The following is a 26792-nucleotide window of genomic DNA, read 5'->3' as shown; positions in this document are numbered from 1 at the left end:
GTTTACAGAGATTCACCTTATACACGGAAAACCCCAGACAAGGCTCCTGAAGGACCAAGTCTGTCCTCATACAAGTCTTGCCTCATACAAGACCATATGGTCTTGCCTCATACAAGACCTATGGCTACAGTTTCTGAGCCTCTTAGTCTCCATTCCTCGTCTGTAAAATAGGACGCATGCTGTTTCTAGCCCCAACCTTGGACAACGTTGGGACACGTGCACTCATTTTAAAAGTTAAACCACCACGACTGAGGAGACACACGCTCTTTGTTATGTTTTTAATTAGAAGCTCCTCAGGGACTCATTGACCGGCTCACCAAGTAGGAATTACACGTGTGGCACTAAGCTAGGCACTGGGAAATGGAGACACGCGTAAGGGCAGGGCTCCGCTGTAGAACGAGTCGCCCCATGATGCACGAGGGGAGACCGACAAACAAATGAATGCAATAAAATGGGATGCACAAGGGGGTGTCCGCCCAAAGTGTTCCACCAGGGGGACAGTGGTCAGGACACTGGTGGGGCACCCTGAAGGAACCACGGAAGGCTTCCCACAGGAGGCCAGGTGGAACGGACTCTGCATGGACAACAAGAACCGTGGCTAACGCATGAGAGGAACCTTGCTAACCAGGCATCACGTCCTCCAAGAAGTGGCACGAGGGTGCCGTCAGGGTGGCACGCAGGGGCAGGGACCACCACCTGCGTTAAGTGCAGGTCACCGTCTGCTGTGACCCTAACGAACCCCAAAGGCAAAAAGGAGAACGACAACCTAGACCCAGAGTCAGGCCACCATCCCAGCCGGGCCTTGCAGGAGAATTACTCTGCTCCCAGCATGAAGTTAACCATTAACCAGGTCAGGCTGCAAGACACACGGGTAAGAGCAAACCCAAATGGTTTAGAGGAAAACAGTTTAAGACGCTAAGCAGACAAGCCTGTAATGGCCACATAGTTACCTGACACAGAGCCTATACTGGCTCTAGATAAAAATGAAATCAGAACACATCATCAGTTTCAGAGAAGACAACTTCTAACCATCCAGGTGTACCTACCAGGCGCCACGTATCAAGAGTTTGAGGAGGAGTAAGACACAGTCCTTAGCCTCTAGGGGGCTGTACATTAAAAAGGAGAAGCAGTAGAGCCTTCTTCTAAAGGTGGTGAGAGCTATAAAAGGAAACCCAGGCTGCTCTGGGGCACCTAACAGCCTGGGGTTCAGGACAGGAGGCACACGTGAGGGGAGCTTTGTCAAGGCAAAGAGTGTTTCATTCTGAAGATTGAGAAGCAACAGAAAAGGGGGAAGGGCCACCAGGGAGAACAAGGAGCACAGAGTTCCTGAAGAAACTGGAACCTCACACTTGAGGGAAGTCTCAAGAGGTTCACAAAGGCTTGAGCCCAGGGGGTCAGGACTATTCCCGAAGATGGGTCAAGAGTGATGATCTGAAGGCTGAGGACAGCAGCAGACCTCTAGACACGGTGACACAAAATGGTACCTGCTTTTGCAAGAAAAGACCTTTTTATCCCAACATTTTCCTCTACCCCGTATCAAGTGCCTGGCTCATTAGTGCCTGGAAATGTTGGCAATTGTTCCCGGAATGTCAGAGCCCAGTATGTACTTTGTGTTCAGCAATGCGGGAGAAGAGTGGAGAATTTAGCCACAGGACTCCCTAAAGGACTTTAACATAAGGCGAACTCACCTGTAAAATGGTCCCGTGGCAGAGACCCTAATGAGGGCATCCTAATTATTCCACAGGAGGCTCTGGGCACCTCTGGTGAAAGCATTAACTATTAAGGAGAGCAGTGAGGAAATGTGGACACACCCGCTGAGGAGGGGCCTCCGTGGGGTGTGTTAAATTCCTTTGAAAACAGGGCCCCGGCTATAATTTGTGTAATCAGACCAGAGATTGGACTGCTGAACTGCTTCCCATTTATTACAATATCGCACTCCTGCCCAGGAAACCCCACCCAAGCTTTTGTTTGGAATTCTTTTCCTTGATTAGGTGTAAGCCCTATTATTCCCGCCACTCAAAAATAACACATGGGTCTGATGCAGTGTGGGGCGCAGTAAGAAATGGTTCTGGGAATCAGGCTGGCGAGCTCTTCTCTTCTCTCATTTTTGAATGAGGATTTCTTTTTCACTTCTGGCTCTGTAGAAGAGGGGAAAGCAGGGACATTTTGTACAAAATGGAAAAGCAAATACTATTTACTGTCTGGAAAGAACCCCCGCGGCGGGGAGCAGGAGGGGGAGGAGGGCAGGACACTCCCTGGGTTGTACACACAGCAGCTCCGGGTCCTCCAGGCCCTGAGGTCTGGGCTGCAGCTCCGCCCACTCAGCAGGCAAGGGTGAAGGAGGCCTCCAAGTCTTGGAATCTTTGAAAAGGCTGCTCCTGGGGAAGCTTCTCCTCACTCTCACTGGGGCTCCCTCCCCTCCAGGCAGGAATGGCCAGGCTGTGATGCTCTCTGGCCTTTGTGATGCAATCTACCTGGGATCTAACCCCAAAGAAGGCCGAGGAGTAGGGCAGGGGTCATTGTCCCAACAGCTGGGAAACAGAATCCAGAGTGGTTCATTCATCTAAAGAGAGACAGGTTGGTTACTAGGAAAACTTCATTTCCAAGCAGTGACGTTAGAAATGGGAAAAAGGATCCACCACTTATTTATAGCAAGTGCCTGAGCAATGGAGAAGTCTGTGCAGCCTTAAGGGGCAGCCGTGGGTACCATGGGACCTGCCTCTCCTCTCCCTCCACCAAAGTTGTCAGGGCAGGGCTAGAGCCCTGACCCTGATAGAACCAACTCCCGTGTCAGGCCAGGGACCTCATGCTCTTGTGGCCTCAATTCAAAGGAGCCAATTTTGGCCACTAAGATCCTCCCCAGTAACTCTGAGCCACTCGATTTGGGGGAATTCTAGCTGAGAGGTCGGAAAATTAGGAGGTCAGAAAAACCAGGGCTGGGTAGCCATAGGGGGATACAGCCAAGTTACCAACAATCATGACCCTGCCAATTCATTTGGGTACCAAGGGGCTAAAGGATACCCCAAGAGGGGTGCCTGGGTGGCTTAGTCGGTGGAGTATCCAACTTCAGCTCAGGTCATGATCTTGCGGTTCGTGGGTTTGTGTCTGTCATCGGACTCTCTGGTGTCAGCACAGAGCCTGCTTCAGATCCTCTGTCCTCTCTCACTGCCCCTCCCCTGCTTGTGCTCTCTCAAAAGTAAACCATTTTTTTAAAAACCTCTATGAAAAAAATAAGGGATACCCTGGGAGCAGAACCAGGAACACGAGAGCCCAGGAGAGCACCAGGAGGGTCTCCGTCCAATTCCCGTGAGTCCAAGGGCTCTTCAATTTTCCATCCTGGGAGATCTTCAAGACACGCAGGAACCCTCCCTGTTTACCAAACTGGTGAGTGGGTTTCTATCCAACATCCTTGTCTAATATAAGCATTCAACCTATGTCTGGGGCTGTGACAATAGTACAATCTCAGAGCTGGTAAAGCAGATCATCTTCCTTACCAGGTAATAGGAAAATATGGCAGCCTGGCTGCTCATGATCTAATATCCACAGTCTGGCCAAAGAATCAACAGCAAACCTCCCTTTGGACCAGATTGGCCAGAGAGAGCCCCCCTTAGAGGAGAAGAGACTGCTATTTGCCCATGAGGTGTAGGAAGGGTCTAGGTCAACAGTGAGGACAACATTAATAATTCTTCTGTGAAGCCAGGCTTCATTACCACAACTCCTCTGGGCTTGGTCCACATCCGCTGGCCTCAGTTACTTACACTGAGCCCACGCACAACTGGGAGAGGCTCTGTTGGCTAGAGAGCCTGCCTCGATTCTTGGTGATCCTAGGCAAATGCAGCAATCCCCAGAGGAGGCTACTTAGAGCTCTCTTAACTCGCCTGAACTCTGTAAGGCAAGAGCCAAGTCAGGCTGCGGGAAAAGTCCTGCCTCTGAGCTTCCCCTGGCTCATGAGGAAGGGGACAGCCATCCACATCAGTCTGCATGGAATCAGCAAGTACATCCTGAACCTGTGTGATAGGTGTTCTGGGGTGGGGGTGGGGCCAGAGTGGAGGAGATGGAAAACAAAAATACAACACAAGCAAGTCCTTAAGAAGCTTACAGTTATCAGAGGAATTAGGACAGGTACACAACCGGCCCCATTACATGCCTCAACACCCTAACCACTAGAAAGTCTATGTAAAAAGAAATCATTTCTAAAGTGTGTATGCAAGGAAATTTTCCTTGAGAAAGGCAGTTGGAACATAAAATGCCGATAGTTACATAGGCAAGATCAGTTTTAGGACACAAACATGATTTTAACTACTAAAATGAATTACAATGATGGCTTTGAATTTTTTTTTTTTAAAGCAGTAAAGTGTTGTCTTCTAATGTTATTTTACTCAGCAGCCTGATAAGCAATGTCCATTCATGAAAGCAGAGGTGCTCTGGTTGAAATGGGGGGGGGGGGGGCGGGGAATGGGAGTCCCAGGGTCTCACAGGAGCTTGGGAAGAATACACAGAGCTCCAGCGATCACAGTTGGAAAACCCTTCCTTTAAATGTATTCAGGACTTAAGGCTTTCAGGCACACATGGTGGTTAAAAATTCACCTAATGAAGGTGTGTTTACAGGTAGAATCTACTAACAAGAAAGGGCTTGAGCTTACATTAGGAGCCTGTGGCTTTAACTCGGCCAGCCCACCTTCTGGCAACACAGATATGGACCGCCCCTGCCCCGCCCCTCCAACCACATGAAAGTGCCAGAACATCTCAAGTCTTGAATGCTATTCTCCTCTTTTACATCTGGTTCTTTACATCTCTCAATTCCCTGCCCCTTGCAGTCCCAAAAGCCCCTTTGCATCTGACTGCTAGGTAAGGGTTTTCTGAATGTCAACCCTACCAGTTGTATTATCAGCACACATCTCTAGAACTTGACTCCATCTTCTTAAGGAAAACAGGACTTCCAGAGCCCAAGACTCCACCCTAGCCTGGGTTACTGCCACTGGCTAGATTGCAGTATTCCACCCACAGTCTCCTTCAGAAAAATCGGGCAAACAGGTTCATTTAAATCAGTCTAGCCTGAAGGGTGCTCCTAAGAATCTTGGAGAGGTTCTGTGGTCTAGGAAGTCCTCTGATGCCTCAACATGCTCCTATACATCAGTGACTTCTTTAAGGAAAAACCGAATAGAACCACCTTAACGAAACATGAACTCTTTTCTGTGTGTGTGACATATCCCACATCACTGCCAAGTCCTTTGGGAGGCAACCAGTGACATAAACATCCCCCCACCCCATGATGATACTTAATTTGATCCTTTCTTATACGTAGCAAATAGTTTCTTACATGGAAAAGAAAATCAGAAATATATGGAAATGAGCAAACAAATGGTGAATTTTAAGTCCAATTAAAATTAGGATGGTGACAAGGATGCGTGTGATTACTGTTTAACATTTTACTTCATCCTCTAACCAGAGAAATAAAACATTAGGAAAAGGCAGTCAATTGTCCTCCCCTCCCCAGCAACAAATGAAATGTCTATTTGCCTAAAATGTAAGTGGATTAGAGATGATTAGAAAGAAGAGCTTCTTAAAAAATGTCTTAAAAAAAAAAAAATTCCAGGGGTGCCTGGCAGGCTCAGTCAGAAGAGCATGTGACTCTTGATCTCGGGGTTGTGAGTTCAAGACCCACGTTAGGTATAGAGATCCCGTAAAAACAAAATCTTAAAAAAAATTCCACTTTTGTCAAGAAGAAATAATAAGAAAGTAGAGAGTAGAGGAAAAAAAAGTAAGTACCTACAAATAAAACTATCCATAAATATGCTAAATCAGTCTTGTTTTAAGTTTTACTGAAGAACACATAAGACAACACAAATAAGAGAACCACCATTTCCCAGATGAGAAGACCCAATATTGTAAGATGGCAATTCTCCTTCCATCAGCTTATAAGGTCAACACAATGCAACCCACATTGCAACAAGATGTGCTGTACAATTTATAAAGCAGAGTCTAAAGTTGAGCTGGAATAGAGAAAGCTTCAGCATGACTACAAATGCTTTTTCAAAAAAAGTACAATGAAGAGAAACCTATCCTACCTAACAAGGCTAAATATACTGTCCAAGTACGGTCACTAAAATGGCATGGTGGCAGCAATAGATCATTCGACAGGATAGAGAGCATAGTAAGCAAATATATAGATATTTAGCATACAATGAATTTGTCATTTACAAGCAATACTGAAGAGCACACTATTCGATTGTATTTTAAATCAGCACTGAAAGAGCCAACTATTAGATACATTGTAATAGGAAAAGTCAATACCCACAAAAGTAAATATCCACAAAAACAAAAACTAAGTTATAGATTTACCACTAGGAAACACACAAAATGCCAGGTAGATAAGAGATTGTGTGTGTGTGTGTGTGTGTGTGTGTGTGTGTGTGTATACATAAAGAAAAGAGGGAAAAAAAAGAAAAAGCAACCTATTCAATGAGAAAATATGAAGAATAGAGTTTGTATTTACAAAGCCAAGAAGACAAAAGTTCACAGATGTAGCAACACAATAGTTAAACCTCCTCCACTATAAAAATACAAAGACAGGGAACAAAAAGACACTATTACGAAGGATTTTTTGAGTTAGGAAATCAATTAACTTAGTCAATTACTTTTTTACTCTAAAGCTTTCTATTATTTAAATTTGCCTTAAGTTATTTCAAATATTGTTAATGACATCTTTTTTATACAACTTTACCCCAATAAAGGTTAACTTAAAGGAATACTTTCACTAAGTTCTTTCATAAATATTCACATTAAAAATAAAGTTTGCTTGCTATTTTTCAGGAATAAAAGTGAAAGGAATGTGGATAATTATCTGAAATATTTTACTTGAAACCTTCTCTTTGGTGCCCTCCCATAGATGTTCTGAAAGAGAAACTATGCAGTTCAAAGGGGTGTGCCCCTAGGTTTTTGATGATTATCTGAATGCCTGCAATTGTCAACAAAAAATATCATCCTAAGGGTAAACTAAGAATCTCACAAAGAAGAGACCTCATAATTCCTAATCTATGGGAAAGGTGGTCTCCCTCTCCCTCCCCCCTCTCTCTCTCTCTCTCTCTCTCTCTCTCTCTGTGTGTGTGTGTGTGTGTGTGTGTGTGTGTGTGTGTGTGTGGTTAAATGGGACAGCATTTTAAATTCCGTCACTTTTTCACAGCTAAGGCTTCTTCAGAGTTTAAAAAAAATCCCCATCTCTGCCAAACCCTGAAGTTGCCTCAACACTTTCAAGAAGATCCATTGCGGTCTTGCTCGAGTGTGGAATTCAGGATCCAGATGCAAAATTATCATGTAAATGACACTCCCTTACCGGAAAACAGAATTCCTATGGACCTTAATCTTCTAAGCCTGTCTCACTCTTAGGTTAAGAAATTGACACTCAGGGGCGCCTGGGTGGCGCAGTCGGTTAAGCGTCCGACTTCAGCCAGGTCATGATCTCGCACTCTGTGAGTTCGAGCCCCGCGTCGGGCTCTGGGCTGATGGCTCAGAGCCTGGAGCCTGTTTCAGATTCTGTGTCTCCCTCTCTCTCTGCCCCTCCCCCATTCATGCTCTGTCTCTCTCTGTCCCAAAAATAAATAAACATTGAAAAAAAAAATAAAAAATAAAAAATAAAAAAATAAAAAAGAAATTGACACTCAAGCACAATCCACACCTTTTCCATTCTTTCCAGAAAACAGTCTTTCCTGGCCTTAGTACAGTCCTACTGCTCATTTTACCTTTTTCTGAGTAATTAACAGATAACCCTAAAGCTGTACCTTTTCTCTTGGTCCAGCATCCTGGAAACAGAAGACGCCTCGTATTTCAAAGGTCTGCAATTTTCCTGAGTTTTTCCATCAGTCAGAGCTACTAACGTTTTACTCTTTCTTTTCTAGGAGCATTTTTACTCTCTAACCCGTCCTAAGTGGAAACTATGGCTTTCCAATATAAGTAGGGTTTGAAAATGCAATCAAATATCTAGTATCAACAGCTGACACAGAAGATCTCACTTCCTCACCCTACATCAAGGGAATCTCACCTACAGGACTTGTGGTCACTCCAACGGGTCCCTGTGTGCAGGACACACAAATGATGAACAGCCATCCCTCACATGTCCTCTCTTCTCCAGCCTTGGTGAGGGCAAGGCTTCCAGATTCACTTTATCACCAATGTGTTCCTCAATTGTCATCATTCCAGGAACATCTGTTGTAGCAATTTATATTAAGCATCTTGACTGATTCTGGATAATGTTTATCCGTTTGCATCCATTTACTAACTACTTTTCTATCAGGAAATTGAATTCTTTGAAATCCTCGGGCAAGCCACGTGAGAAAAAAATAAAATTGCATGACAGAATCTATGTGGTTTCTATCACTTAGGTGACTGGCAAAAATCAAAGTTACATTCAAAGGTCTTTATCACAAGCTAATAATCACCTAGCACCAGAATTAAACAATAGCTATTAAACAGAAGCATCATTTATATAGTTTTTCCTGGAAACTCAAGTATATTGTCAGCAACGAGGCAGCACTTTTGCACCTCAATTATATGAAGTCACCAAAGCATAATACAAAGGGCATGCAGTGAGCAAATACCTAGTCCCTCCCATATTAAATTATGGGTATAAAAATCACTTATTTTTATGTGCATTTTCTCAAAGGCGTGAAAGGACTTATTCCAAATTCTTACCCTTCTTGAGGAAAAAGTGGGAAAAGGTAATAATGAGACTGTTACAGTCTATGTTTAAAGGATCTATAGGTTTGTTTTTGTTTTTTTTAACAATCTTGTCATTTTAAATTTTTTTTTTTTGAACGTTTATTTATTTTTGGGACAGAGAGAGACAGAGCATGAACGGGGGAGGGGCAGAGAGAGAGGGAGACACAGAATCTGAAGCAGGCTCCAGGCTCTGAGCCATCAGCCCAGAGCCCGACGCGGGGCTCGAACTCACAGACCGCGAGATCGTGACCTGGCTGAAGTCGGACGCTTAACCGACTGCGCCACCCAGGCGCCCCAATCTTGTCATTTTAAAAATAAGATAGATGCAAAACGCTGGCAAAGATGCAATGACAAGGACATCCAATGGAAAAGTCAATTGCTTGTGGCACCATAAATCAGTACAACCTTTTTCCACGAGGTGTGCAAGAGCTTTAAAAATATTTATATCCATTGACTCACCAATTATTTATTCTGTAAGTTTTCCATAATGGGGCTATGTCCTTTTTTACAAGAACAGCAATCCAGCTTAATACGTTTACCGTATTACATCTTTAAAAGGCAGGCTCTGGAAATGTAGGCGAAACAACAGGGCAGTTGATTCCCATTAGTTGCAGTAGTTACGTTCTTACAAAGTCACCACTAACCCTGAACTGGCCAATACTGGACCATTCCTCCCAGGCGAAATACGGGCCTTTAGATTCCTGGGAGCCTCCGGTCACCACATTTTCATCAACTGATCAAACCATGGCCTGGTTTTATCGGTGTTTCTTTTTAAAGACCTCTAGATTTATCATTAATACTGAACTCACAGCCAAGACCACTGTAACTCCCACCTGAAGGAAGCTCATCTAACACATGTATTTTCTCTATAAAGCATGGAACAGCCGTATTGCTCTTAGGAGCACTAGACAACACTACACTAAACTTGGGGGCCGTTTCAAAATCAAAATCACCAATTAAAAAAAAAAAAAAAAACACAAAAATCTGAAAAATGTGGCACTCAATAGGCCCTGAAAAGGACACTTGTTTACAGTCAGAGAGCTGAAAAAAGCATCACCTTGTCTGACCTCAGCCGGGAACAGATGCAGGAGGTGACTCCAACTTTTTGCCTCTCTGCACACGTGGGTGTCCAAGACTGACCGTCAAAGTGCCTAGAGTCATGACTTTTGGCTTGCCAATCAAGTTTAGCAAGTAGGCAAACCTGCAAATATGGGATCTGCCTGTAATTATCGTCAACTATATGGCTTTTTAAAAGTTACGACAAAATTCTCAAAAAACAGATGGATAGCAGAGTAAAGACATATCCAGAAAAACCTTTTTGTCTGTTAACTCAGTGGTTCTTAACCAGGGGTGATTTAGCAATATCTGCAGACAAATGCTGACTGTCACAACTGGGTCTAGTGGGTAGAGGCCAGGGACACTGCCAAAATGAATGATCCCAAAGAATGATCTAGTCCAAAATGTCCATACTGCCAGTAGGGAGAAGTCCTGGGAGGACCTACTGTCCATATACACATTTTTACATGTAACTTACTGCACCTTTTATCAATGTACACTTTCATGCCTAACACAAATAATCGTCAAGGATGGAACAGCTCATACTTTATTTTTGGTGGCCCTTGATGTTCAAATTTAACTAATGAAATCTTATCAAACCCCAATGGAGACGCAAAGCAGTTCTAAGTTACACTGAGAAGTGGGACTTCTACAGTCATTCCCACGGAGCTTGGAATGGTAACTGGGTTAACTCCAACAATAATGTACAACAGAGAGCCAGTCTGAAATCTATTTTCTGTTTTAAGAACAAGTAAAAAGCCATGTATAGCCAACTGCCCAAGGCTAAGCCAGAAACCGGTGAGGGTTTGAGAGTTACCTTGTTTGAGGAAGACAATCAAAATGTCTTCCTAAGTCTCGGGCACCTGGGTGGCCCAGTCGGTTAGGTGTCCAACTTCAGCTCCGGTCATGATCTCGCAGTTTTTTCATTCCTGAGTTCGAGCCCCTCGTCGGGCTGTGTGTTGACAGCTCAAAGCCTGGAGCCTGCTTCAGATCCTGTGTCCCTCTGACTCTGCCCCTCCCCTACTCGCAGTCTCTCTTTCTCTCTCTCGAAAATGAACATTAAAAAAAATTTTTTTAAGTGTCTAAGTCTTAATGATTCTATGAAAAAGAGACCCACCCAACATATATGGTCTGCAAACACCCTTAAACTGGATAAATGCTGCACACCTCCCTCACTGCCTCCCCCATGTGGATTCAATATTACACATTTATTCAGTCTTGAATCAATCCTGTTTTTAAATAATAAATCAAGTAATTTGTAGAGTGGCCTCCAAGGTTACTCAAGAGCATTACAAAATCACTGTGCTAACATAATAAGGGTAAGTAATTCCCAACTGGGAGACAGGCTAGCAGACCAAGAACTGCACTTTAAGTTTGGAACCTGAATTCTCAGCAGCATGAGTTTAGAGCCAAGTGATTCCTTCACCAGTCTTTAATTCTGCAAAGATGTTTTAGCTCAATTGTGCATAAATAAGCCCAAGGTATTATTTCCTGCTCTAAATATCCTCTGCTGCCAAAGGCCTTCAACTTCCTCCAGGATCCTACGGAACACGCAAATCCAAAAATTCTCCTCCACCCTTCTGGCCACTCCGGCTCCTGCTCTCCCCCCTTTCCAGTCTACGTTTGTGGCCCTGCGCCTGCACAAAGCCCTCTAAACCAGTACTCTTCAGACCACCAGGATCAGAACCACCCAAGGAGCTGGAGATGAAAATGGTATTCCCAGACCACTCTCCTGACCTGCAGATTACAATCTTGGATGGAAGATGGGGCGCCTGGGTGGCGCAGTCGGTTAAGCGTCCGACTTCAGCCAGGTCACGATCTCGCGGTCCGGGAGTTCGAGCCCCGCGTCAGGCCCTGGGCTGATGCCTCGGAGCCTGGAGCCTGTTTCCGATTCTGTGTCTCCCTCTCTCTCTGCCCCTCCCCCGTTCATGCTCTGTCTCTCTCTGTCCCAAAAATAAATAAAAACGTTGAAAAAAAAAATTTAAATAGAATCTTGGATGGAAGAATTGGGAGTCTGCATTTCCATTCCACCTCCTAGGTTTTTTGGGTTGTTGTTGTTGTTTTTGGTTTGGGTTTTTTTTTTTTTTTTGGTTTCTGTTTGTTTGTTTCAAGAATTACAGCCCCAGCCAGTTGTTAGGACAAGCACTGGGTTTTGTAAATGATAAATCACACTCAATTCTACTCCTGAGACCAGTATTACACTGTATGTTAACTAACTAGAATTTAACTAACATGGGGGGTAGGGGGGATTCCAGCTCCAGCCACAGAGGAACACCCATGACTTTCTGACAATACCACCCTTGTAGCTTTTATTTATCACAATTCCCTCTGTTCTAAGCACCTATTAATTGCCTAACCTTAACCTCTAAACCGTTTTTAAGCATCCTCCTTAAGCTTAATCCTCCAGCTGAGAGACATACTGTTTCTCTAAACTTCCATAGCGTACTGCATAGGACATGTACCACATAAAAGTAGAACTGTGGATTTCCTGGCTTCCCCAACCAGACTGGGAGCTCAAGGGTAGGGACTGTGCGCTAGACCCGGGTTCATCCCTAGGGGCCAGCATAGCTCCTGGCACATCACAAGTATACCCATTTATTGAATAAACGGATGGATGGATGGATGGCCTGCCTCTGAATGGCACTAGCGAACTTCAGCAATTCTACCTAATTTGTGATTAGTGTTAACGTGAGCAGATAGATTCAACTGGATAACTTCCAACAGAGCAATCTTAAGTGAGCGGGGTATCTCTCTCAGGGAGCCCTACAGGAAAGAGAGGTAGTTCTGCAGAGACTGGAGTTTGGCACTCTGTACAGTCTCAAACAAGCCAGCTCAGTGAGCATGCACACTCCTTGTGAGGAGCAAAAAGAGATGATGGCGGCAAGAAGGAAGACTGGTCACCAGATAAGTTCTTCTGGGCATGAGCAGATGATAATTAAACATTCTTCTCATCAAAAGCCAAGACAAATGTTGTCATCAGGCCAAGAGGATCTGCCTATAAAGTCTAGATTCAACTCAAGATCATTTACCCTACAAATCAGAGCTGCCCCAATTTAAAGATGGAATTGACATTTTTTTTCATTATCAACCTCTCCTCTGACCTTTCTAGTTTTATAGATTCTCCTTTGGGAAATCACTATACCGCAGCCACAGGACTTTGGAGTATGGGCCCCAAACTGTGCTCCAGAGGTTGACCCTTACTGGCATAAACCCATCAGTACAACCTCATCTCTATTTCAATTGTGGGACATGCAGAAACCCAGGCCTAAGCACATGGCATTCCCCTGCCTGCCATGATGGTTAAGACTGAACCAGCGAGAGCAAAGCTCAGGTCCTTTATTACACATGTGAACAGAAAAGCATGTAGCCTCAGTTGCTGCTGGCAGCCATCTTATCAATATGAAGACATCTAGGGAGAGAAAAGCAGACCTTGGAGAAGCATGCCTCCAACCTGAAACGAGAGCCTTTTCTCTGTTTCTAAGCCAATATGTTATCTCAACGGGTTAAGCTAAATTGGGTTTTCTACTGGCCCAAGTAGCAGGATACATGTCCACTCCTATCATCCAACCTGATCTTTCACTATTCTCTTAACACATAAATCCACCATTCCAAGACTCTGTACACAGTCCCAAACATTCTCACCCATTCCCACCTCCACACTCATGTGTGGCCTTACCCTAAAAGTTTCTTCCCTTGTTCTCGGTTATTCTTATCCTGTCTGTTCTTCTTGACTCATGTTGGAATCCTATGCTCTCAGACGGCAGACATCCAGGACCCCAGTTTCCTGGTCACTTCTGCATTGCCACCTAGAGTACATCACCCTTACTAGTTGTCATCCACGTTCTACCTTATACTTTTAAGTACCCTTTCACAAACACAGTCTTGCACTGAAATGTAAGCTCTCTATAGCCTTGCAACCCCTTGTAAGTGGCCCCCTTGCCCAATGTCTCGTGATTAGGAGAAAACCAATAAATCCTCTTTAGGCAAATTCAAAATGTGATTTAAGCCTCCTGATCACTGCAAGTCATAACCTCTTAATTCACATAGCAATGTAGAGGATAGAAAGGAATTTCAGATGGAACATATTTCAACATTACACAGTTGGCCATGGTCCTGTCACATTTCACAACCAGAGTGGCAGTAACAGCTGAATGAACATCAGAAATTTATCAGGCTGCCTTCCCATCGACAGATCACTGAAGACCTTCCAAAGAAGATGCAGACTAACTCTGGGTTCTAAAAAGTATAGTCTCATACCTTTCAAACATATGTATAAAATCATGGTAGGGAAAGACCAGAATAGATCGAGAAACATGTAGGCACAGCCCCAGGCATCCAAACAACAGGCTGTGATCACCTCTCCAAGATTTTTATGTCCACTTTCACAGCTGTAACCCCAGATCCCTTTAGAGGGCCTGGGGATAGGTCAGTAAGATTTAAATGAGGGGTATGAAATAAACACATTAAGACTTATCACCATTATAAAAATGATTAGGAGATAATGAATAAACTGAGAAACGATGTCAGGGCCAAATACCATTCTCATTGAGGATGACAACAGGAATATGGGAAAAGGTCAATTAAGTGTGGTTTTGGCATTGGTGTGTGTGTGCAGGTGTGTGCACACACACACAAGCAACAAAGATGTCGATATAGCCAGAGAAGGGTTATTACCCTGGCCCACTCAAGGTCCAACCCTTCTATGTGTGGAGTGACAGATCTACCTGCACGTGGATTTTGATGTTCCACTTGGGAGTTATTTTTAATAGTACCTCAACATGTTTTTCAACAGGTTATAGAAATGGAAGGGCTACCTGAAGAAATTTAAACCACTATAAATGATCTGTAAAGCCATACCTTAAAGATACACTTATCTCTAATGATTGAGAGTTCATTAGCAGGTAATGGTCCCCTCAATGACCAATGGTTTCTGTGACAAATGGCCAGAGCCACCATTTCAATACTGTTTCTTCATCCTCTCTCTTCCCTGAGTAACAACTGTCCTCTTCCTAAGCCCTAACTAGATTCTGAGGATTCTAGTTAGTCTGCAGGGACTGGTAAAGGAACTATGACATAAGAGATCAAAAGTCTATGGACTGAAGCATAGTTCCTCTCACCATCTCTGCATATCACATTACCACAAGGCATTTAGTTCTAGATGCTCAGGTCTGTAAACGCTCTAAAAATTGCACTTTATCATTACTCATGTGGTTATGAGAGATGGTACCCAAAGCACCCCCTGCTCTTAGGGACTTTGCCTTGACCCTGTGGAATGACCAGTCTGTTTTCACTCCTCCATCCACATTGTCCATGGTACCAAAATGGCTTCACAAACCATCAATGGCTCAGACTCTCACTGGCTCTGGGTGCTAAGGGGCCCTCTATCCTGTCCTGGCACCTGGACAGAAAGAGCAAACCTTAGGACAAAGTGACGTCAGAAAGATGGTCTCCTGGGATGCCTGGGTAGCTCAGTCAAGTGTCTGACTTTGGCTCAAGTCATGATCTTGCAGTTCGTGAGTCTGAGCCCAGCATTCAGCTCTCTGCCGTCACCACAGAGACTGCTTCGGATCCTCTCTCCCCATCTCCCTCTGCCCCTCTGCCACTTGTTCTCTGTCTCTAACTCCGTCTCTTTTTCACAAAATAAATAAACTTAAAAAAAAAAAAAAGGAAAAAAGAAAGACTATCTCATGACAGAACAGTCCAAACTCCACCTTCCTCTCTGCTTCTCTTTTGTAAAACATCTCCCCGGCTCACTCACATCTGTGGGGCAAGAAATGAAAGAACCAAAATTAATATGACAAAAGCAGAGGGTCGATCTAAAATAGGTGCTATTCTATCAAGGGAAAACCAAATCAACTGCCCCAAAAATCTATCCACATTTTGAAATCTATTCCATGAATCCAACACAGAGGTAGATCAGCCATGCCTCACCTCAACTGTGTGGTTTTGTCTTGAAGAATAAGTCCCCAGCAAGAATCTATTTCCATGAAGCCACGTGGTTTGCAGCAACTGCTTCTCTTGGTCACCAACAGGTCAGAAAAGAACTCCCTTCAGAGTCCATGAGGACTGAAGTCAGTCCCTACCTGCCTCCTTACATTATCCGCCAGTCAACCAGCCACACCTCATATCACAGGACTTGCTCTTCCCCCAGAAGAAGCAACAGCTGTTCCCCCTTCATCAAGTTTCCAGTTTTCCAGAATGTTCCAGCCCCACCCAATGTCCTGCCTATCTGGCTCTACTATTTGACAGAATCAGCACATACAGAAAGGAAACAAAATCCCAAGACCTGGGATTCACCAGGATAGCCAGGTCCTCCCAGGGTGTTCTTTTCAAAGCACGGTGAAAGAACTACAAGATCCATCTAGGACACAAACACCCTTAGCTTACAGTTGACATTCTGATTATGTCTTAAACAAGTAAGAGTGCCTAGTCACAACAAGGCACTGTTAATACACCCAAGCAGGTTAGGTTGCATGAGGCCTCATGGATGATTCTCTTTCCCCTGTGCACAAGGCAACATGGATTTCATGAAGGCCTCTGTCTGGCAACAGGGCACAACTGTTCCTGAGTTGCTTGAGCACAAAAAAAGGATGTGCCAATTTGCCAAAAATATTTGCAGCCTCTGCTATGCCTGGAAGTCTGCCAGCAAAGTCAAGCAAGAACACATCTACACACACACACACACACACACACACACACACACACACACACACACGACATACTATGCAAATATGGGGTTACAAAGAGGTTGCCTCACTAGAGATGTTTCCAGCCCTATTTATCTGTCTTTCCCCCCACTCTTTCCCTCTTTCCTCCTCTACAGAAGAATGCAGACTCCCCCAGTATCTTAATCATCATTTCAACAAGCACCATGTGGAAGAAAGAGCAAAGAAGTCTATTATACTTTCCCTCACCCCACAACTTTCCTATATGCATCAGCCAATAAAAGAAAAGCCCTAACATCCAGTGAGCTGCTCCCTGAGGCCACCTCTAAATCTCCACGGAGATTTTGTTTGTTTTGGTAACTATACTCAAACTTCCTTTATAAAGGCGCTTCTCCCAAAAAAATTTATGATCAGAGGGTAGAAGGTTAACTTAGGAATGGATGCTCAAGGAAATGACATATGTCCGAAAGCAGATCAGAGCCTGGAATAGTTGCAAGGCTATGGAACGGAGGTTTGTCCTTTTCAGGAAAACATGACCCTTTGTGTCTATGCTGTGCAGGGTTTTCTTCTGGGTGTTTGTGGGGAGAAGCTGTTCTAGGAATACATGGTAAACCAGAGGTCTTCCTTCCTGGTTCTCATTGCTTAGAATATTTGTAAAGATTCATGAAAAGATGCTAGAGATAGAGATGTCCCAGAAAGCACCAGCACTGTGAGTTCAGAAAAGAGGTGCTGTGAGCTCCAGGACAGAATGGGGACTAGCAAAGAGCCACCAAGCTGGGCTGGGACCATCCAATACACACCTGGTACAGGGCAGAGCTTTCCACTTTCTAGAACATTTTCATATTTTTAGAAGGCCTAGAAAAGCAAGGAACATATTTTCTTGAAATTTCATTGTAACACAGTGTTAACTCTCATCACCATGCTGTACATTAAATGTCCCAAACTCATTCCTCTTATAACTGAATGTTTGTACCCTTTGACCAACATCTCCCCATTTCTTCCATGTTCCAGCACCTGGCAACCACCCTCCTATTCTGTTTCTAGGAGTTGAGCTTTAATAGATTCTGAACATAAGTGAGATTGGATAGTATTTGTCTGGACTCATCTCACTTAGCATAATGCCCTTAAGGTCCATCCATGTTGGTACAAAGAGCAGGATTTCCTTCTTGTGGGTAAATGATATTCCATTGTATCCATATATACCACACCTTCTTTATCCAGTGTTCAATGAACATTTTTAAGGAATTTACATCCTGGAGTATTTAACATTAAGAAGAACAGGCTCAAGGGGCGCCTGGGTGGCGCAGTCGGTTAAGCGTCCGACTTCAGCCAGGTCACGATCTTGCGGTCTGTGAGTTCGAGCCCCGCGTCAGGCTCTGGGCTGATGGCTCAGAGCCTGGAGCCTGTTTCCGATTCTGTGTCTCCCTCTCTCTCTGCCCCTCCCCCGTTCATGCTCTGTCTCTCTCTGTCCCAAAAATAAATAAACATTGGAAAAAAAAAAAAAAGAAGAAGAAGAACAGGCTCAGGTAGGGAGTAACCAATTCTAACAACTACCGAGATCACTACAGGTAACTTTCCTCATTATTTTCTTTTTTTTAGAGAGAAGGAGCATCAAGGAGCCAGATATGACTCCTCATTAAATCTGGGAATGTTAGGGCTAGAAGGACATCAGCTTCCCATAGGGTAGACACTCAAAAAGCCCACAATGCCCTTCACACCATCCCCAGGCTTTGCACGTGGACATTCCCAAGACCCCATCCTGAGTTCTCTTCTCATTCCTTGCAATCCTCCCTCTCAAGGCTCCCCACAGGAGTACTGAACACAGCATAAAATCATGCATCTGTGTAGTTAATCGTTGAATGAAAATTATTTGCCAAGGGCCAGGCATGCATCAGACGTTCCATCTTACACCATTTAACTAATGCCTGTCCCTCCCACTCGTCAATAAGCCCCTTAACAGCAGAGACCATGTCTACATTAGATACAATGATAACTACAGTCCCCAACATAGAGCCTGTCATAACTGGTATTCAGTAAATATAGGATGAATTAATAGAGCCCAACCACCTTATTGCAGAGTTGAGCATATGGAGTTCTTCAACAATTAGATGATGTGGACAAAGTCATGCTCCTAGACAGCAACGTGCAAAAGACCAAGACCCAAGGCTTCCTCAAGAACACTGAGCGTGAAGGTTATCAAATAGTGCTTTGGAGAAACCAACTTTAAAGGAGGTATCAGATGGATTAAAAGGCTCTGAAATTGGATAGAGAGCACTGCATGCAAACCCCAGGCCAGTCCCTGGAGTGGACACCTGTGAGCGGCCTCCATAGTACTCATTTCCTCTTAACACTCTCTGCTTGCATTTGCGCTTCTGCAGAGACTGACTACATTTCTCAGCTTTGGGGTGTAAATCCTAGGATCTAGCCCAGTGGTGGCATCCATTCCCCTGGGCACAAGGAATGGTAGAAGGCAGACACACAACCTCAACCTCCAGCTTTAGTCCATGTCAAGACTTCCACTTCCCCTGTTTCAAAGTTGGTGGGCTCTTCCAGGGGTGATGTAAGCACTCATTCCTAAGACCTAGACCTCCTGAGGGTATCTGTGCTTCAGTGAGTTGTAGACAGCTTGTGTGTGGCAGAGGCCAACATACAGAGGAAAGTAGAGCCAAGAGAATCCTAGAGGCATGGACTAGATCCCCAATACAAGCATGCATCTCTGGCACAAATCATACCTGAAGCCCATCCCATGGCTGGATTTCTCAGTCAAAAGAACCACTCAATTCCCTTTATGATTTAAACCAGTTCAGGGTCAGTTTTCTTTTGTTGGCAAAAGAATCCTAGAATAACATTTGGTGTATGACAATGGTTAAGTAAAAGGGAGATACCACTTACTTCAAAAGGACATCTTACCGATAAACAAGTGAGAAAAGCCTCCCACCATGACTGCACTTCCCAAGTCATAAATATTCTATGCATTTTTGTATTTTAAATTTACTTCTTTTTTTATAGTCATCTCTACACCCAACATGGGGCCCGAACTCACAATCCCGAGATCAAGAGTCAAAATGCTGTTCTGACTGTGCCAGCCAGCCAGTCTGGTATTCTGTGCTTCTTATGGAAGGATTCATCACCAAGTTCTTCTCAATAATGTTTTCATCTAGTATATTATACAAATGGTTTCTAAATAATCTGCAACTTGGCAAAGCAGCTAGAGCAGCCAGAAGGTTAAAAAGGTTGAAAGTCACTGATAATGGCTCAATACAAAATGGAAACAAGCATCCCTGACATTGTATTAAGTATATAAATAATCACGTCCACAGGCACAGAGTCATAGAGTTTATACTTATGTGTAAAGAGTAGGACACTACAGATCCTTTCGTAGTTCCCAAGTGTGATGACTGGGTATTCACGCCGTTGTGTGACATGTGCCTCCCTAAAACCTTGTTACGACATTGGGATGTTACCCATCTGACATTCAGGAAAAAAAAAAAAATCACAGTACACGAAGACACCCACTGTATAAAGGGGGATATTATCTACTGTGGCCTCTTTGGCTCATTGTCTCCCCATCAACACCCCTCTCCACCTCCCCACCCCCCACGCACGTTATACACAAGGAGGTATCTGGGCACATGAAGTACCAGTCAAGCATGTTGACCCCTGGGTGGTCACCCTAGGAGTGGTCATCAGTAGAGATGGTTCCCTGCACAAGATCAGCCAGAGAAGAAGAGAGACAGGCATGCCCTTGCGAGAAATATACAGGGACAAAACCAGAAAAGTCCGACTGTCTGAAACCCACGGGGCAAATTCCAAGGACAGAAATGAGAGAAAGGGCCAAGAAAGTCAAGGAAGTCAAGAGCATGAAGGAAGAGTGGGGAAGGAAAAGAGGAATTTGGCCAGGAGTGGACAATAATAGCAATGGTCAACACACAGCAAGCACAGCACTGCGCAAGATCTTCACCTGCATCAGTTCTCACTGAATTCTCACACAAACCCACGAAGGTATTATCATTTTGATCAATTATGGAAAATTTTAAACATACACAGAAGTATGGAGAACAGTCATTATGAAACATCACTGTAACACAGCTGCAGAAGTCCCCCATGCGGGTGGATTCTTAATGGATCTGGACTCCTTCTACCTTCTCACCGGTGGCCCTGGCCCCCAGAACCAAAAATGCATCAGCAAATCAGGTCAACAAGCTGGGACAAAAAAGGGAGTCAACCTCCTAATTCTGACTTCATAAGCTTATGGCCTGGTTCCTGAAACCTGCCAATCTTCCCTCACCTGAGGAAGAACAGCATCTGTGTCTGTTCTGTCCTCCACAAGAACCGTAGCAAACATCCACGGGACAGCAGGACAGAGTTTCCACATCTCAAAGTTCAGGGAATGATCTCTGAATCCCTCCCCTTCTCCGTACATCCCATTAGGGACATACCAATGAATCTTCGCACTGAACTCATCGGCCACTTTACCCAGGAATATGTTAATTTTGTCTTTTCAACTAGATCACGCACTGGGCCCCTGTGAATCCGCTGCCTAAACCCCTTCGAGATCAAACCCAAACTACCGCCGCCAGGCAGAAAGGCCGGCCATATCCTGGCTTCCACTTACCTCTCCAGTTTGTCACCATCCTAATACCCTATCAACATGGAACATCTTGGGACTTCCACAGTGAGCTCCCAGCCTGCAACTGTTTTCTCACCTCCTCTGCCTTGACTGAGAGGCCTTCCCTCCTTACCACCACCCGCCAACATTCCCAACCAGCCTGGCTCTGGCTAACATTCCTTTCTTTCCCTCCCTCTGGAAGCTCTTTGTGATAAGCTGTCCCACCCTAAGAACCAGATGGGTACCATGCCTCTGCAATCCTGTAATACCTTGTACATGTCTCTCTCTGCACACGTACCACATTTGATAGGGGTTGGGTCTTAGGTTCTCCCACCCCCACTGTTACAGAGTGCTTCTTGAGAAGCATTTACTCGTTTTTTTAATTTTTTTGCTGTTAAGTTTAATGGAAACCCAGGACACAATGAGTTCATTTGGACGGAGTTTAAGTATGACTATTTATACATACCTGCACAGTCAACAGCTGGAGGTCTAGTAGTTAAGTACAAATATTTACTTTTGCTCACCTTTTTAGTGTCCTGTGCCTAACAACGGGCCTGACACATAGCTCTTCAGATTATGTTTATTGGAAGAAACAAGCCAAAGGGAGAGATGATGACCAGATGGACAGCAGGAAGCATACTTTCAACTTTTAAAAATCTCTCCAAAGAGCTTCATGGCTAGTGGGTGTTTAGATGTCCGACTGACCCTTTGAGGGAATGAACACCTGAGTTAATGACCCATCATCCACTGGTACTCCTTCCTTCCAGTTCCACAGGGGGCTAGTAATCCTAGGGTTCAGGTTTTTGACAGACAGGTTTGGGCTCACCCTGCTCCCATCCTCCATGGTGACGCTGACTTTACTCACACCCTCTGTGAGACCCTTGTCTGAAACCAAGTACCGACTTCTTAACCCTCCCCACTAAAGGTGCACTATCACCCCCAACACGGACACAATGCTTTTCCAGACCTGGGCCTACTCAGTGGTGCATGTGTTAGAAATGCCACAGTCACCACCCCCGAAGACTAAGCAAAGTGCACTGGTCCAGGTACAAATCCCACCCACCACCCATTCTTGGCACATAGAGAACAGGACAACTCTCTCCACATCCCAAACACGATACATGTATAACATGAAAATGCTTCTGAAAGAGCACGTTTATCAGTCCTGCCTTGGAACTGGTCTACTCAAAATCTGACTAAGGTTGGGCGGGGTGGGTGGTGGGAAAGCACCAGGAAGAGCAAATCATCAATTCTTTCCCCCAAAGCAAGCTATGGTTTCTACTTTGAGGTTAGCCTTAAAATTTAGTTTCCACTGGTATGCTCTTTACAGATCACAACTGAACCATCCTTAATTCCCCACCAGAGGCAAGTGACAGGATACTGTACTTTAAGGTCTATTGTCATTTTATGTTTCCCTGAAAAATAAAGATGTTTTATTATGGTAATCAGCAGGTTATAAAGCACCCACCCTCTCTCCAGAGTAAATCAAATCAGATAGATCTTCTCTCATATTTTTTTAAGGCATTCCATTTGTTCTCAGAAGCTTGAACAATTTCTCAGAATGACAGTCCTACATTTATTGATTCACAAATGGCCTCAGTCTGTCACATAGGGATATTTTACTTCCCATACAAAGGGGTCAGAAGGTAGAATTTAATCTTTTAATTTACAGGTAAAACTTCACTCTTTTTGTCTCTTTGCATGTGTACATGGAACCATGTGAATGTAGGAATCCAAGTAAGACCCCAAATGTAAAACCAAGGAGGAAGGATATTATCAAGGCCCCTCTAGCCACGGAAGACAGAATCTGCTTCTGTAAGTACATCTTCCTGAAAAGACTTCCCAGTTCCAAAATTTGCCACCAGTTTATTCATCTGACACAGGTGAGTTCCAATCTCACACTTATGAAGCTTTGGACAAACTGTTACATGTAACGCAAAACACTTGGTAACAAGACTTTGCAGGGAGAGAACCTGGAGGAATGAGAGCTAGTGGAGTAGAAACGCTTCTAGGTGCTCAGTACCACACGGCCATTAATGACTGTCTCCTTAAACTCTCGGTACAAGAACAGAGGTAATGTTCCAAGGGTAACAACCAAGACAAGCTGGTGTTTAAGGCCTGGGAAAAGCAGAGTTGCTGGACAGACAGAAAGTGAAGACATTTAGCAGGTTCCCGAATACCATACAAAGAAAAGGGTGCCCTCAATCAATGTCTGAAGTGGGCTCTTAAGACCCAAAAAATCCCCTCAATACAGGAGCCGAGCCATCAGTCAGGCTTGACATTGATAGAATCACCCCTTTAAAACTACCCTTTGTACCCTTATTATCCATCATCTAGCCTTTTGCATGAGCCCAACCACAGGGTAAGCCATCCAGGACAGTGGGCTAGGAGTAAGGCCCAGCTGAGGGACTAAGCAAATAAATCACTTCTCCCCCTGAGGCTCAGTTGCCTTATCCATGAAATGGTTAAGTTCTAAGCTTCCAGTGAGACAATCTTCTTTTATTAACTTTATATAGTGCATGGCCTGACTTCACCTTCCAGGAACTAAGGCCCTCCGGGTAAACTGGTTCAGCTTGTGGATTAAAAAAGCACCATGGGAAGACTAGCCACAGCCCCTGAAAATCAAGGTGCTGTTAGTCCTAGAGATCAAGGGACTACTTATTTATACTATTTATTTGGAAAATGCTTTTTAATATTTATTTTGAAAGAGAGAGAGAGAGCAAGCAGGGGAGGAGCAAAGAGAGAGGGAGACAGAGAATCCCAAGCAGGCTCCGTGCTGTCAATGCAAACAGCTCGAACACACAAACTGTGAGATCATGACCTGAGCCAAAACCAAGAGTTGGACGCTTAAGCAAATGAGCCACCCAGGCGCTCATTTTAGAAAGACATGTTTTCAAAGAAAGAATGTTTTAAAAGAAAACATCTTTTAAAAACAACGTCACAGCATCCACAGATTGGTCAGGAAAGCATTCCATGAACTTGATGAAGCCCTAGCCAGAGAGCATCCGTGCATCACTTTCCTCTCTCCCACAACAAAAGCACAGCTGAGCCTGGACAGCAGGGAGCTGACCTCCCTCCGACCACTACGCACACATCCACATGATTACAAAACTCCACACACGGTCCAAAGAGGCACGACAACAGATATACTGTGCCAATCAACAGTATTTCACAAGGAGGCAAAAATAAAAAATGCATTTCTCTTCAACTATCCTCAATCATCAGGAAGTCATTTTCCTTGAATCCTTTTCAAAAATGCACCCAGATTTGTGTCACAGAAGGGAAAAAAAAAAAAAAAAAAAGAAGAAGAATATCAGAAGCACTTTAGGCTGAGAAAAGGGATATGGACCTTTACTGGAACCCATGATCTAGGACTCACAGGCATTTTAAGGGACTATCAAGGGTTCCTGGGTGGCTTAGTCAGATGAGCATCCAACTTCGGCTCAGGTCACGATCTGGCAGTTTACACGTGCGAGCCCGGCATCGGGCTCTGTGCTGACAGCTCAGAACCTGGAGCTTGCTTTGGATTCAGTGTCTCCTTCTCTCTCAGCCCCTCCCCTGCTTGTCCGCGCGCTCTCTCTCTCTCTCTCTCTCTCTCTCTCTCTCTCTCTCTGTCTCTCAGAAATAAACATAAAAAAAGAAAATTAAGGGACAATCATAGAGAAATGGTTCCAAGCCTGGCTGTCCCTTAGTAACACCTGGGCAGCCTTAAAAAAAAGCCCATGCCAGGGTCCCAACGCTAGTTTAACTGGTCTGGACTGGGCCCTGACCATTTGTAGTTATAAATGCTTCCCAACTCTGCACACCACTAATTAAGAGGCTCTTCAAACTACAAAGCAAGTTAGCGTTAGGCAATTGTTTTGCAGCACTAATTTCAGGATATGGGATTTCCGACAGAAACGTCAATCGACAACAAAACAGGAACGGTAATGACAGAAATCAAGTGAAGGTCATGTGTTTCCATGTGTCATTTTAAGGAAGAAAACTCCACAAGCACGTTAATGAAAACCAAATGCTAGGAATGGAGGGTGGTGGTGATTTCACAACTTTATGCGTTTGTCAGAAACCCATACACATACACACAACGGACTTATTGCATGGAAATTAAAAATAAATTTAAAACATACTCAGAAAAAAAAAAGTGATACATTCATTTATTCTAGGAATTCTCAATCTTCACTAAATGCTAGAATTACCCAGGGAGTCTTTAAAAATGTGGCTGTCCCGGCTGCACCCCAGATCAAGGACATCAGAACCTCTGGTGGGCATCTATAGTTTTTAAAGCTCCGCGGGTGATTCCAATGGGCAACCCTGTCTCCCAATTTCTAGACCAGTAAGAAAAATCAGGCCCAATGGACGTTAACACGTATCCATAAAAACATGGCTTCCAACAAGAGTCATCACTTCTTCTACCTTCCACCCATTCAGCGAAGTTCACTAAAACCTACTTTTTTTTGTCTCTCAACTTCTGTTTGGTTTCAGGATATCCACGTGACCCACAAGCCAAACAAAAGAGGTGCCGTGATACCCACCAGCAGCCTACACCATCGCCTGCAAACGTGCTGAAAGGTTTTAAAGCATGGCAGTAGTTCTGAAACATCAACTCCTGGATGGGTGGTTCCGAGACATTGACTGCTGACCCCACCCTGGAGTTTTCTGATTCAGTAGGTCTCTGGGGTGAGGCCGCAGAATCTGCATTTCTGTTTGTTTCATATATATATGTACATAAATATACATATACACACACACATAATACATGAGTTCATTCATTTAGTCTGCAAGAGCGCACGCACAAGCCTACATGGGAGGGGGAGGGGGAGTGAGGGGGGGAGGGAGAGGGGGAGGGGGAGGGAGAGAGGGAGACAGGGAGACAGGGAGACAGGGAGACAGGGAGAGAGGGAGAGAGGGAGAGGGAATCCCAAGCAGGCTCTGCACTGTCAGTGCGGGGCTTGAACTCATGAATCATAAGATCATGACCTGAACCAAAGTTGGAAGCTTAAGTGACGAAGCCACCCAAGCGCCCCACTCCCCGCCCCCCCCCCCGCCCCAGAATTTGCATTTCTAACAAATTCCCAGGTGCTGCTGCTTGGAGACCATGTTCTAAAGCAAAGTGAACTAAATAGAGACTTGAAAGCCAGTGCTGAAGCTAAACCAGACAGTTTTTCGGTCACGACAGCCACAGCGCAGAGACTACTGGTCAGTTTCAGTGAACAAGTCGTATTTACAAAGTGACCTTCAGCAAGACATTACAAAGATCTGCAGGTAAGTAAAGCAGAACAGATTATCTCTCATCTAAAGGCAACGTGCTACTCAAAGGGTGATGCACAAACCTAGGCAACACCTAGAACGGGTTACAAATGCAGCATCTCAGGCCTTACTCCAAACCTTACTGGGTCAGAAAGTATCTGAATAGGATCCCTGGAATATGAAATGCACATTAAATCAGCCTTGACCAGTTCCCTCACTCACACCACCATTACTGAGCACCTACTCTGCATAAACCCTAGCAGTCAACTGCACAGACAAGCCTTTACACTCCTGGAGCTTCCATGGGGCAAAGGATAAAACTCAAGCCCAGAGCTGTTGGACTAGGCAAGGTCACAGAGCTAGCCAGTGGTAGAAACAGGTTTAGAACCCATGTCTCTTAAACCCTGTACGGTAGAAATTATACAGGCCACTGCCTCTATCAATATCACAAACATAATTCCAAGCCAAGAGGATACCAAAATATAAATTACAAGTCAGGG

At 44.4% G+C, this 26792-nt stretch overlaps 1 protein-coding gene and 1 non-coding gene across 6 annotated transcripts in view; one reads left to right on the top strand and one right to left on the bottom strand.

Moving 5' to 3' along the window:
• TLN2 (talin 2) overlaps positions 1-26792 on the bottom strand; it is a 439937-nt gene that overhangs the window by 282228 nt on the left and 130917 nt on the right. The window lies entirely within an intron of this gene.
• Positions 19807-19910, top strand: LOC121042147 (small nucleolar RNA U13). Its single transcript, XR_005796006.1, has one exon. It is a non-coding gene; the product is annotated as a small nucleolar RNA U13 (small nucleolar RNA).

The sequence above is a fragment of the Herpailurus yagouaroundi genome, unplaced genomic scaffold, assembly GCF_014898765.1.
Source record: "Herpailurus yagouaroundi ecotype Mexico unplaced genomic scaffold, PumYag 184, whole genome shotgun sequence".
NCBI classification, from domain to species: domain Eukaryota; kingdom Metazoa; phylum Chordata; class Mammalia; order Carnivora; family Felidae; genus Herpailurus; species Herpailurus yagouaroundi.
The sequence above is the reverse complement of the archived record's forward strand: the minus strand, read 5'-3'. Positions and strand labels throughout refer to the sequence as shown.